Below are 10430 nucleotides of genomic sequence, written 5' to 3'. Positions count from 1 at the left end.
CCAATGCAACTAAGCATGCGTGGCCTTCGATTAAACACCATGTATAATAAACTTTCATTCCTATTCCAAATCTAGATAGCCAGGCTCTGAATACCAAATGATGTGAATCCAGAGGGTTGGATTCGTTTTAATGATCTATAAAGGTTGGAATGCTAATAAGCAAGAAATTTGAGAAATTATTTAAAACGAGAAAATGGAAACATACAAGAAGATGGAGCGGAAATTGATAGACATCACAGTTCCAAGAATGGAAGATAAGCCTAAGAGTTTAAACACACAAAGGGATAAAGGACCTTTGATAAAACTCAGGGATTCTTGAATCACTCAAGAAATTAGGAGAATCACTTTCATTAAGATAGAAGAGAGAAAACCCTTATATTTTCTGAATAAAACTCAGCTTGCTTTCATTGATGAAAGTGGTTCATCTTATATAGGAGCTTTAACCGTCAGAATTACAAAAGACACATAAATTTGAATTACAACCCACTTAAAGCTATTGATAATCCACTACTTAGTGGTTGATGGTAACTGAAAGGTCCTTTTGATCTTCCAAAGGCGGGTTCTTAAGTTATCATGTGGACCCTTATTACAAGTTGAAAATAAAGAAAAACTAAAGCGCATTAATTGGTTAAGCCAAAAGACAATTTGGTCAACCAATTTTACAAAGCATTGGGCCCTTATTTAAATATATGAATTTGCACCAACATGGCGCATTAGTCATCCTACATTTGGCCTATATGCAATTCACATCATACCCTCCTTCTTCGAGAAGATTCGTCTCGAATCTTCAGACTTTATTATTCTACTAGTTTTAATATAAGTTTATTATGATCTTGTGAAGGAATTTATTTTTCCACAACTTGAAACTAATTCTCTTCATCCAGGATCAAATTCAACTTGAACATATTCCTCTTTGTTCCTTTCCAATGGTTGCAATCCGTGGAGCACTTTTCTTGCCAACACTTCCCCACCTTGATATGTAACAATAAATAATTCCATGTGCTGTGTTTGACGAATTTACATCTCATTAGCGGACCAAATGCATAATAAGGCACTATCAAAAAGCTTCCTTTTCAAACATGGAAGTTGGTGTGTTTCATTCACATGCTTATCCTTTTGTTCCCGCAAAATGAAATCTCAAACTGTAGAAGAAAAACATTGACAAATAAACTTTCCATCACATTTTTGTTTACTTCCATTTCTTTTTTTTGCATTTTCCCTTCCTTCTGCAATTTTTAATTCTTCTTCTTCTATTATTTCATTTTCTATTTTCTCCTTCAGCCTATGTTGATTCTTACTGACCTGTACTAGTGTGATAATTTTCAACTTCATTTTATGTCCCTGATGGAGGTGGGACAATGAGCAAAGACAAGGATCCACTTGAAGAACTTGGAGGACCTATGACAAGGTCTAGAGCAAAGAAAGCAAAAGAAGCTCTACAACAAGTGTTGTCAATATTATTTGAGTACAAGCCTAAGTTTGAAGGAGAAAATACAAAAGTTGTAAATTGCATCGTGGCCCAAATGGAAGAGGACTAATGCGCCAAATTAATGCAGTTACTTTTATTTAAATAAGGGCTCATTTGACATCTTAAGAACCAGCCATGGAAGATTAAGAAGACCTGGCTGAATAATATTGGATGACTTTTTGGCTGCCCCAATTTCAGTTATAATCAGCCATTAGGTAGTGGATAATTATTAGCTTGATTGGTTTATTATTAGCACTAGTGGGATATAATGGCAATTAATGGTCTTTTTGTAACCCTAATGGTTAAAGCCTCTATATAAGCTGAACCATTTCTTATCAATGAAATCAAGTTAAGTTTTATTCAGAAATTCAATTTTCTATCTAATAGTGAGAGTGATTCTCCTAGTTCTTGAGTGATTCAAGAACCCTTGGCTGTATCAAAGGATTTTTCCATCCTTTGTGTGTTGCCTCCTTTGGAAAGAGTGATTCTTTCCTTCCACTTTTAGATTCACCCCTTATTACTTTCTTCTTCACCCAGTTTTCAAAAGAATACCTAATTCTGCCCACAAAATATCTCGTGGTCATAACTGGTTCTAACCCTAAAAGAAAAAAAAAATCCTAAGTCAGCCCTTGTGCAATGAGATTCATATCATTTGGTATTCAGAGCTTCGGTTTAAGGGTTTGAACGTCAAATTGGTAACATCCTTCCTTCTTTCTTATTTTACCAATTCATTACCTTATTACTTGTATTATTTATGTTTGTGCTGAATCATTGCAAAAGTTTGGCCCTTCTAAAAATTAAAAAAAGAAAATAGTTACAGCAATTCGTAATTGTACTGAAACTGTGATAAAAAACAAAAAATTGGGCCGAATGATTCATGCCTCTGAACAATTTTTATAAGGTAATATATTGGTGTTATTGAAGGATTGTTGTTGATTTCCTTCTTTTTACCTACTTTTCTTGGCCTTTTTTTTTTCTTTGTTAACCTTTCTTTGCCTACTTACAAGCGTTTCGCTGCACATATTGGAGAATTGTTCTTTGTTATGGCCATAATCTCTTGAATAGCCTAAGAAACCAAGGAGAATTTGAGTGGTAAAAGGCAAGAGTGTTTTATTTTTAGTAAAAGCCAATCTGTGAGTGCAAACACTTGAGTGGGTGAGAAAATTTTCAAACACCATATATATATATTTTGTTCTTATTACCTTGATCTGTTTGTTAATCATGGCAGAAAGGAATGATATTCAGATGCAAATTGCTGCATTGTCTCAACATTTGGAGAGGTTGATGAAGCAACAACAAGATGAGTTTCATGATAGGTTGGACCAACTAGAGAATAGAACCCCACGAAGAGGAGGAGGAGGAGGGCCACAAAGGAATGAAGGGAGAATAGAAGGAGTAAGGTTGAATGTGCCACCTTTCAAGGGGAGAAGTAATCCTGAAGCTTACTTGGAGTGGGAGCTCAAAATTGAGCATGTATTTTCTTGCAATAATTATAGTGAGGAGCAAAAGGTAAGGCTTGCAGCAACTGAATTTTCTGATTATGCTTTAATTTGGTGGAACAAGTTGCAAAGAGAGAGGATTAGAGATGAGGAGCCTTTGGTGGACACTTGGGATGAGATGAAAAGGGTCATGAGGAAGTGGTATGTAACCTTCTAGCTTCCATAGGGACTTAAAATTGAAACTACAAAGACTTTCTCAAGGAAGCAAGGGAATGGATGAGTATTATAAGGAGATGGAGATTCTTATCATCCAAGCCAAAATTGAAGAAGATCCTGAGGTAACTATGGCACATTTCCTTAATGGATTAAATCATGATATTAGAGATGTTGTTGAGTTGCAGGAGTTTGTAGAGATGGAGGATCTATTGCATAAGGCCATACAGGTAGAACAACAAATTAAAAGAAAGAGTACAACAAGAAAGAGTTCTACCAATTTTAATTCTTCAAACTAGAGAGATAGAGTAAAGAAAGAAGGTGTTGCCTCCTCTAGCAATTTAGTGCTTTCTAATGAAGGAAAAATAGTTCAAAAGAAACCTGAAAATCCACCAAAGAGGACTAGAGAAGTGAAATGTTTTAAATGTTTGGGCATGGGACATTATGCCTATTAGTGTCCTACAAAGAAGACCGTTCTTCTTAAGGATAATGGGGAGTACACAAGCGATTCTGATGATAATGATGGAGAGGTAGAAGAAAGTGATGGCGAGTTGAAAGCTAATGTAGGAGAGTTGTACATGATTAGGAGGATGCTGGGAAGTCAAGTCAAGGCCGAGGATGCATCTTAAAGGGAGAATATTTTTCATACAAGATGTTCAGTTAATGGTCTTGTATGTTTGGTAATCATTGATCGAGGAAGTTGTACCAATGTGGTGAGTTCAAGATTAGTGTCAAAGATGAACATGGACACTAAACCACATCCTAGGCCATACAAACTTCAATGGCTTAGTGAAGGAGAAAAAGTCCAAGTGAAACAGCAAGCTGAAGTCTCTTTCTCCATTGGCAAATATGAAGATAAGATCTTATGTGACGTGGTTCCCATGGAGGCTAGCCATATTCTTTTGGGAAGACCGTGGTAGTATGACATCGAAGCCATTCATGATGGCTTCACTAACAAAATCTCTTTCATGTATCAAGATAAAAAAGTGGTCCTCAAACCCTTGTCTCCTAAAGAGGTGTGTGAGGATCAAATAAAAATGAGAGAAAAGTTAGCAAATGAGAAAAAGATTTAAACACTTGAAAGGAAAAAGAAAAAGAGTGAAACACTTGAAAGGAAAAAGAAAAAGAGTGAAACACTTGACAGGAAAATGAGAGAAAATGAAACATTGAGGGTAAGCAAGTTTATTTAGCAAGAGAAAGGGAGGTAAGGAGGGTGCTTTACACAAGACAACCCTTCTACTTACTGTTTTGTCAAAATCAGATTTCAAATTCTGACCAATTTGGCCAATTTGAATTGCCCTCTAGTATTGAGTCCCTTTTGCAGGATTATAAATATGTGTTTCCAGCAAGTGTCCCTGATGGTTTGCCACCTTTGAGAGGAATTGCTTATCACATTGATCTCATTCCGGGAGCTGCTTTGCCCAATAGGCCAGCTTATAGGAGCAACCCACAAGAGACCAAAGAGATTGAAAAACAAGTTACTGAACTCATGAGTAAAGGTTGGGTGAGGGATAGCATGAGTCCATGTGCTGTACATGTGATTTTGGTGCCCAAAAAGGATGGCTCATGGAGGATTGTTCTGATTATAGAGCAATAAACAACATCACCATCAAGTATAGGCATCCAATTCCAAGGTTAGATGATCTTCTTGATGAACTTTATGGTGCATGTGTGTTTTCTAAAATTGATCTTAAAAATGGATATAATCAGATTAGGATTAGAGAAGGTGATGAATGGAAAACTGCTTTCAAAACTAAATATGGATTGTATGAGTGGTTGGTTATGCCCTTTGGTTTGACAAATGCACCTAGTACTTTTATGCAGTTAATGAACCATGTTTTAAGAGAGTTTATTGGTAAATTTGTTGTGGTGTACTTTGATGATATTCTGATCTATAGCACCAGTCTTGAGTTGCATGTTGAGCATTTGCAATCTATTTTGGTTGTTCTTAGAAAAGAAAAATTGTATGCCAATTTGGAAAAATTCATCTTTTATTCTGATCATGTGGTGTTTTTGGGTTTTGTTGTGAGTGCTAAAGGTGTACAAGTTGATGCGGAAAAGGTCAAGGCCATCCAAGAATGGCCTACACCTAAGAATGTTAGTGAGGTGAGGAGTTTTCATGGTTTAGCAAGTTTTTACAGGAGATTTGTTAAGGATTTTAGTACCCTGGCTGCACCTCTAAATGAAATTGTTAAAAAGAATGTGGGTTTTAAATGGGGAGAGAAATAAGAGGAGGCCTTTGTTACCCTCAAGCATAAGCTCACTAATGCACTTGTTCTTGCCATGCCTAATTTTGCAAAATCTTTTGAAATTGAGTGTGATGCATCAAATGTGGGTATTGGGGCTGTTTTGTTGCAAGATGGACATCCTATTGCTTATTTTAGTGAAAAGTTAAGTGGGGTTGCCCTTAACTATTCTACTTATGATAAGGAATTGTATGCTTTGGTTAGAGCTTTAAAGACTTGGCAACACTATTTGTTACCCAAAGAATTTGTCATTCACGGTGATCATGAGTCCTTGAAATACTTGAAAGGACAAGGTAAGCTTAATAAGAGGCATGCTAAATGGGTAGAGTTTTTGGAGCAATTTCTATACGTAATCAAGTATAAAAAGGGGAAAGGAAATATATTGGCTGATGCACTTTCTAGGAGGCATATATTGTTTTCTATGCTTGAAATTAAATTGTTTAGTCTTGAATCTTTGAAAGATATGTACAAGGATGATGCAAATTTTGCTGAAATATATGCTGCATGTGAAAAGTTTTCTGAAAATGGTTACTATAGGCATAATGGATTCTTGTTTAAATCAAATAAATTGTGTGTGCCTAAGTGTTCCATAAGAGAGTTGCTTGTGACTGAATCACATGAAGGAGGTTTGATGGGTCATTTTGGGGTTCAAAAGACTTTGGAAATTTTGGAAGAGCACTTCTTTTGGCCTCATATGAAACGTGATGTACATAAGTTTTGTGATCACTGCATTGTGTGTAAAAAGCTAAATCTAATGGATTATATACTCCTTTACTTGTTCCTGAATATCCTTGGACTAACATTTCTATGGACTTTGTTATGGGGCTGCCTAAAACAAAGAATGGAAAGAATTCTGTCTTTGTTGTTGTTGACAGATTTTCTAAAATGGCACACTTCATACCTTACAAGAAGGTGGATGATGCTTGTCATGTGGCTGACTTGTTTTTCAAGGAAATAGTAAGACTTCATGGACTACCAAGGAGCATTGTGAGTGATAGGGATACAAAATTCCTTAGTCACTTTTGGAGGACCTTGTGGGGTAAGATTGGTACTAAATTGTTATTTTCTACTACTTGTCACCCACAAACTGATGGTCAAACTGAGGTAGTCAATAGAACTTTAGGCACATTACTTAGGACTGTTACAAAGAAAAATCTTAATTCTTGGGAAACATGTTTGCCTCATGTTGAGTTTGCTTATAATAGGGTTGTCCATAGCACAACTAATTATTCACCTTTTGATATTGTATATGGATTTAACCCTTTAACTCCTCTTGATTTGCTACCTATGCCTAACATTTCCATGTTTAAGCATAAAGAAACAGGCTAAAGCTGACTATGTGAAGAAGTTACATGAGCAAGTAAGGGGTCAAATTGAAAAGAAAAATGAAAGTTATGCAAGACAAGCTAACAAAGGTAGAAAGAAGGTTGTCTCCTAACTTGAAGATTCGGTTTGGGTGCACATGAGAAAGGAAAGGTTTCTAGAACAAAGAAAATCAAAGCTTCAACCAAGGGGGAATAGTCCATTCCAAGTTCTTGAAAGAATAAATGACAATGCTTACAAAATTGATCTGCGTGGTGAGTATAATGTTAGTTCCACATTCAATGTGTCTGACTTATCTCTTTTTTATGTAGAGGGAGAATCTGATTTCAGGACAAATCCTACTCAAGGGGGAGAGAATGATGGAGGTGTGACAATGAGCAAAGACAAGGATCCACTTGAAGAACTTGGAGGACCTATGACAAGGTCTAGAGCAAAGAAAGCAAAAGAAGCTCTACAACAAGTGTTGTCAATATTATTTGAGTACAAGCCCAAGTTTGAAGGAGAAAAGACAAAAGTTGTAAATTGCATCGTGGCCCAAATGGAAGAGGACTAACGCGCCAGATTAATGCAGTTTCTTTTATTTAAATAAGGGCTCATTTGACATCTTAAGAACCAGCCTTGGAAGACTAAGAAGACCTTGCTGAATAATTTTTGATGACTTTTTGGCTGCCCCAATTTCAGTTATAATAAGCCATTAGGTAGTGGACAATTATAAGCTTGATTGGTTTATTATTAGCACTAGTGGGATATAATGAAAATTAATGGTCTTTTTGTAACCATAATGGTTAAAGCCTCTATATAAGCAGAACAATTTCTTATCAATGAAATCAAGTTAAGTTTTGTTCACGAATTCAATTTTCTATCTAATAGTAAGAGTGATTCTCCTAGTTCTTGAGTGATTGAAGAACCCTTGGCTGTATCAAAGGATTTTGCCATCCTTTGTGTGTTGCCTCCATTGGAAAGAGTGATTCTTTCCTTCCACGTTTAGATTCACCCCTTATTACTTTCTTCTTCACCCAATTTTCAAAAGAATACCTAATTTGCCCACAAAATTTCTCATCGTCATAACTAGTTCTAACCCTAAAAGAAAAAAAAATCCTGTCAGCCCTTGTGCAATGAGATTCATATCAGTCCCTAATGCCTCAAATAAAGAGAACGTTCATCAAGATTGAGTGTTTTAAAATGAAGCCATGCCTATCCCAAAAGAAGATGACAAGAGTCCATGCAGCAATATCACATAACACTTCTTTCACACATTGCCCTGTACTGAATTTGATCCATGCTTGATTCGGGTGAAAGGTTGTTGGTAACTGGAGTTTCTCCACCAATCTTTGGCTCACAACATTGTTGTCGCTTCCGTAATCGAATGCAACTAAACATGTGTGGCCTTCGAATAAACACCTTGTATATAAAACATTCATTCCTATTCCAGATCTAGATAGCCAGGCTCTGAATACCAAATCATGTGAATCCAATTGGTTGGACTCGTTTTACTGATCTATCATGGTTGGAATGCTAATAAGCAAGAAATTTGAGATATTATTTAAAATGAGAGAATGGAAACATACAAGAAGATGGAGCGGAAATTGATACACATCACACTTCCAAAAATGGAAGATAAGCCTAAGAGCTTAAACACACAAAGGGACAAACAAACTTTGATAAAACTCAGGGATTCTTGAATCACTTCAGAACTTAGGAGATTCACTCTCACTAAGATAGATGAGAGAAAACTCTTATATTTTCTGAATAAAACTCAGCTTGCTTTCATTGATGAAAATGGTCAACTTATACAGGAGCTTTAACCGTCAGAATTAGCAAAGACACATAAATTTCAGTTACATCCCACTTAAAGCTATTGATAATCCACTCAAGCTAACAATAATCCACTACTTAATGGTTGATTGTAACTGAAATTAAGGCTACCAAAGACAAGAGTCCATGGGAGCAATATCACATAACACTTCTTTCACACGTTGCACTTTACTGAATTTGATCCATGCTTAATTCGTGTGAAAGGTTGTTGGTAACTGGAGTTTCTCCACCTATCTTTGGTTCACAACATTGTTGTCGCTTCCTTAATCGAATGCAACTAAACATGCGTGACCTTCGATTAAACTCCTTGTATAAAAAACTTTCATTCCTATCCAAAATCTAGATAGCAAGGCTCTGAATACCAAATGATGTGAATCCAGACGGTTGGATTCATTTTACTAATCTATCAAGGTTGGAATGCTAATAAGCAATAAATTTGAGAAATGATTTAAAATGAGAGAATCGAAACATACAAGAAGATGGAGCGGAAATTGATACACATCACACTTCCAAAAATGGAAGATAAGCCTAAGAGCTTAAACACACCAAGGGACAATCGAACTTTGATAAAACTCAGGGATTCTTGAATCACTTAAGAACTTAGGAGAATCACTCTCACTATGGTAGATGAGAGAAAACTCTTTTATTTTCTGAATAAAACTCAGCTTGCTTTCATTGATGAAAATGGTCAACTTATACAGGAGCTTTAACCGTCAGAATTAGTAAAGACACATAAATTTCAGTTACAACCCACTTAAAGCTATTGATAATCCACTCAAGCTAACAATGATCCACTACTTAATGGTTGATCGTAACTGAAATTAAGGCTACCAAAGACAAGAGTCCATGGGAGCAATATCAGATAACACTTCTTTCACACATTGCACTTTACTGAATTTGATCCATGCTTTTTTCGTGTGAAAGGTTGTTGGTAACTGGAGTTTCTCCACCTATCTTTGGATCACAACATTGTTGTCGCTTCCTTAATCGAATGCAACTAAACATGCGTGACCTTCGATTAAACACCTTGTATAATAAACTTTCATTCCTATTCGAAATCTAGATTGCCAGGCTCTGAATACCAAATGATGTGAATTGAGACGGTTGGAATCATTTTACTGATCTATGAAGGTTGGAATGCTAATAAGCAACAAATTTGAGAAATGATTTAAAACGGGAGAATGGAAACATACAAGAAGATGGAGCGAAAATTGGTACACATCACACTTCCAAGAATGGAAGATAAGCCTAAGAGTTTAAACACACAAAGGGACAAACGACCTTTGATAAAACTCAGGGATTCTTGAATCACTTAAGAACTTAGGAGAATCACTCTCACTAAGATAGATGAGAGAAAACTCTTATATTTACTGAATAAAACTGAGCTTACTTTCATTGATGAAAATGGTTCAGCTTATATAAGACCTTTAACCGTCAGCATTTCAAAAGACTCATAAATTTCAATTGCAACCCACTTAAATCTATTGATAATCCACTCAAGCTAACAATGATCCACTACTTAATGGTTGATTGTAACTGAAATTAAGGCTACCAAAGACAAGAGTCCATGGGAGCAATATCACATAAGACTTCTTTCACATGTTGCCCTGTATTGAATTTGATCCATGCTTGATTCGTGTGAAAGGTTGTTGGTAACTGGAGTTTCTCCACCTATCTTTGGCTCACAACATTGTTGTCGCTTCCTTAATCGAATGCAACTAAACATGCGTGACCTTCGATTAAACACCTTGTATAATAAACTTTCATTCCTATTCCAAATCTAGATAGCAATGCTCTGAATACCAAATGATGTGAATCCAAACGGTTGGATTCATTTTACTGATCTATCAAGGTTGGAATGGTAATAAGCAAGAAATTTGAGAAATGATTTAAAACGAGAGAATGGAAACATACAAGAAGATGAAG

At 36.0% G+C, this 10430-nt stretch overlaps 1 pseudogene; it reads left to right on the top strand.

Annotated features, from left to right (window-relative positions):
• Nucleotides 1–2689: 2689 nt before the first annotated feature.
• Nucleotides 2690–7404, top strand: LOC114174448 (uncharacterized; annotated as a pseudogene).
• Nucleotides 7405–10430: the final 3026 nt, after the last annotated feature.

This window comes from Vigna unguiculata, chromosome 2, assembly GCF_037176805.1.
Source record: "Vigna unguiculata cultivar grain cowpea cultivar isolate G323 ecotype 2 chromosome 2, ASM3717680v1, whole genome shotgun sequence".
Classification (NCBI taxonomy): domain Eukaryota; kingdom Viridiplantae; phylum Streptophyta; class Magnoliopsida; order Fabales; family Fabaceae; genus Vigna; species Vigna unguiculata.
Note: the sequence above shows the minus strand (reverse complement) of the source record. Positions and strands in the feature narration are given on the sequence as shown.